Source organism: Ixodes scapularis, unplaced genomic scaffold (assembly GCF_016920785.2).
Source record: "Ixodes scapularis isolate PalLabHiFi unplaced genomic scaffold, ASM1692078v2 PGA_scaffold5__190_contigs__length_132052651, whole genome shotgun sequence".
NCBI classification, from domain to species: domain Eukaryota; kingdom Metazoa; phylum Arthropoda; class Arachnida; order Ixodida; family Ixodidae; genus Ixodes; species Ixodes scapularis.
The window spans coordinates 69,214,289-69,218,307 of NW_024609880.1; the positions used below are offsets into that span (position 1 = coordinate 69,214,289).

At 42.0% G+C, this 4,019-nt stretch overlaps 1 pseudogene; it reads right to left on the reverse strand.

The window, feature by feature from the left end:
* Positions 1-218: 218 nt before the first annotated feature.
* Positions 219-1,793, reverse strand: LOC121838161 (annotated as a pseudogene).
* Positions 1,794-4,019: the final 2,226 nt, after the last annotated feature.

Sequence of the window (4,019 nt, forward strand, 5' to 3'; positions counted from 1 at the left end):
TCAAAATCATGAATCACATTGCGAAAAAAGATGAATAGTGAAAATGTTTATTGTCAAAATCAGCTTAGAATATATAAAAAGGCCTTACTAGCAATGGGCACAAACAAAATTTAAATCTTTGCAATAAAACTGCAAAAAATTCAAAATTATTGCGTAAAAAAAGTTGTTCTTGCGATGAAAATTGTTGGCTAACCCTGGAGGGAAACCGACTATATCACTCAGGCTTTGACCTTTCCTCCAGAAACGTCATTTTGCAACAGTGCCGATAGGCACTTCAAACGCCTTCCAATGACCCCCTTAGGCACAGGTTTGCCTGGCACAGTCAGTATTTGTGGAGTAAGAGCATTTACGAAAACTCATACGGGTATCCAAGGTTCTTGATGCAATACGTGAGAAGACACGGAATTGGGGCGCGCTCCAGGCTGCCAGTAGAAAGTTGAACTTCAGCTGCGCAGCCAGCAAAAATGCAGGTCTCTTCAAGGTTAAGGTAAATGTGGGGTGCAGTTACTTGCAGCTCACCTTCTAGCAGTGGCACCTAGAAAAACAAGTGTACCAAGAATATTATTGCTGACACAAATAAAAAATGGCGCGTGTTCAGCAGGGGAAGGGAATAAACTTTGTGTTTTCTCAAATTGTAATAAACTTCCAGTTGCGAGGAAGCGCTTGCCTGCCGTGTGTGTCTGTTTTTTTTTCGTGCGTTTTTTGCGCGCTTTCTATTTTATCAGGAAAAAAATCTGATGCGACACCTTTAATCAAGGAACACCTACGCTAATAACATTGAAGAAACCGCACAACAAAGAAGGCGGAGCAATTCAAGAAATATAAACCAAAGAGATCCAAAAATGTAGTTGATATATGTACAGTAACTTTATAGGAACACTGGCGCATTCTTGCTTCTTTATAAAAGTAGCCGTGTCCTCGATCCTTCAAGTAACACATTTTTTCTGGGCAAGTCGCTTTATTTGAAGGTTCTCAGGCAAATTCACATACAAAACACAAATTACACCGTCACCGAGCGTGATCTTGGCTACGTTTTTTTTTGACGATATGCTTTTCGAGCTGGCACTTATGGCCCATGATATGCATCCCTCGGGCTATATTCCTTGCAACGAAAGTGGCAAGAGACAATATTTCCTAACAACATTCTTCACTGTTAGGCAAAGATGACAATGTACAGTGTTGAAAACTGCTTGCACACATACCTCATTTATTAGTTTGTGCCCTATTTTGCACCACAAGTAGTTCATGATGTCCAAGAGTGTGGATTCATTTCATTGGCTTTCGGAAAACACTCTGGCAGCAACGGCCAGCCTTTCCTCCAGAACCACAACTTGGGATTATATCTAACTTCCACTTCCATGCACAGCTATAATAAACATTTATTTAAATCAGATTGAAGCAGTGGACATTATTATGATATTATCGTACCTTAGACAAATTATACAAGGTCTGTGCAAGCTTATATGCCATGAAACGTGTTAAACTTTTGTTAATGAGGAACCTCATTAACAAGATTTTAACATGCTTCACATGACCCTGATAAATAAAAAAAAGTAATGTCAGTGTCATACACAAAATTGACGAATGAAAGTTCCTAATTGGATTGTTTACAAGTACACTTCTCTTTCTCTTATTAGTAAAAAGTAAAGACTTTACTCATTAGCAAATAGTAAATATCTCTGAGGACAATTTTCGTTAAAACCTAAAAATGCATTGTCATGCTCCCCATAACTGAATAGCAAATGCTGACTTACGATTTCTTCCACCAAGAAATACTGATGCAAAGGGTTCATGTGTTCTCAACGCATACAGGATGCTAGTCCATCAGTGTGAGCAGAATTGACTTGCTTTTCAGGAATGTTCGCAAAACTATACACTTCATTTTCTTCAGATGTGGAACAAACATTACCAGTATGACATTTCTAGTAGGTTATGCACGGAAACCACTTGCGACATGTTGTGCACACCAATTTCACCTTGCCCATGTGCACATCCTTCATGTGGCAGGAGAAAGTATAGAAAATGTCTAGTGATGAATCTGCGTGCAGTGCAGACGTGTTTCCCAATCTTGTTCTTGTTGGCTGTCTGGGAAGCTGACTTTTGTTTGTTACCAGCAGCAACGTTTCCAGGGTGCGCTTGTTGTGGCCCTGTGAACGCAGACGGCAATTGTCCTTATAAAATACACATATGTCACTTCACGCAATTTGTAAGCCCCTACCCCAGTACCATGCTTTTAATACAGTCTCCCAATTTGGTGCTGCAACACTAATGAAGGGCCAGTTTCGCCCCAGAAAATGATGTCGAAAGGAAAGTGAGCTATTATCGGTCAAGCAAGAATGAATCCAGAGACCAATTTAGTGCAATGGTCTACAACACAAAATGTATATAAAGCTAAGAATGAGCTGCTTTTAAAAGAAGGGTCAATTTTAAAAATTACTAGCTGTTAGAAGTGGCCGATTCTGTCAACATTTATGTTCCTTCAATTCAAATAAAAGTGTCTTTCTAAAGAGATGCATTCAACTTTGTGCTTCCGTACCATGGTTGTGTCCATCCTCTGACTCCCACGCACCTCCACTGGCTTCTGCATGGTCATGAGGGGAGCCTTCATTATCGATCCAGGAAAGGCTCTCTGCAGTGAATACGATCGTAATCACCAATGATCAGAAAAATGTCTTCCCAAACGTTAGTAGCCACTCACCTCTTGAAGAGCCAGGTAGAGAAACTACTGGCGTAAATGCCAGCTCATTCTGTTCCTGTGTGCTGCGACCTGGCCTGCCTAAAGTAAAATTTCTGATCACTTTTATATCTTGACACAAATGCTGCGACCGGTATGTCACACAATACTGACCATCGTGACCTGAAGAAACTTGAGTGGTGCATTGCACTCCATGGTTTACTGCGATGTTCATTACTCTGTGGGGACAAAGACAAAAAATATTCGACTGTATGATGACTATAGTAAGTGCCAAATAAAAGACGAAGGGCAAGGAAAATTGAGGTGGGAGAGAAGGAAGCAAAGGTAGCGCTGGCGAGGAGAGGAAACCCCTCCCTTTGCCAATGCTGCGTCTGCTTCCTCCTCTCCCACCTTCCTTTTCCTCGCCCTTCGTTCTTCAGTTGCCACGGACTATAAATATCGACTGATGTCATGAAAATCAGTTTACAGAAATCACATCATGAATTCTATTAGTACACATATTTTGTAAAAAAGAAATAAATAATGTTGCCACCTAATCACTGTGGCATACCCACCATTGCGCACTACAGTCGCTTCGCTCGGATAAGCTGACTGACTGCAGGGAGCCCCAAGATCTCTGGATCGTTCACTGGCTCTGCAGTCATACATGAAAGAATATAATCGCTGTAGCATTAAAACACCAAAAACTGATTTTAGGAAGGTCAATGTTGCTTTAAGCAACCTCGGGCATTTCTCGTCCCAAGCGAAATAACCGAGCCTCAAAAACAGTTCGAGCTCTCCAGCAAGTATCCTGAACATCCATGCAAGTACTCTGTGTGACGGCTTCACGTGTAGAAATGTTGCGTGTAAAATACAATAGAGGCATAAAAATAACTTCTAAGCCACCGAGGTACCTGATTTTATTAAGGTAGTGTCCATTCTCCAGGCAGCCGGGAAAATAATTTCTGCGAACTTCTACCGGCAGTTACCTCCCATTGACCCATTGACAGCTCAGAGTAGCGTTTTTTCTCTCTAATGAACTGCCCCAAACTGTCGCCTTGAAGCCGAATGTACGGGTAGACCAAGGTAGTTAACATTTTTATTGAAACGTCGAAGCGGCGTGGGGGGGGGGGGGGGGGAAGCGAAAAAGGGGGGGGGGGGGCTAATACGCGCCCCCGTTAAAACGTCGCTCTTCGCTAAAACGTCATAAGTTTTAGCGAACGCGTCCATGAAACGTGTTTACACGAAAAACCGGGAGAATAAGGAAGTCAGCATTCTACTGACAGTTGTCACATGATTTCAGACAGCCAATGGGAGGCAAATACGGCTGGCGGGAGAAGAGATA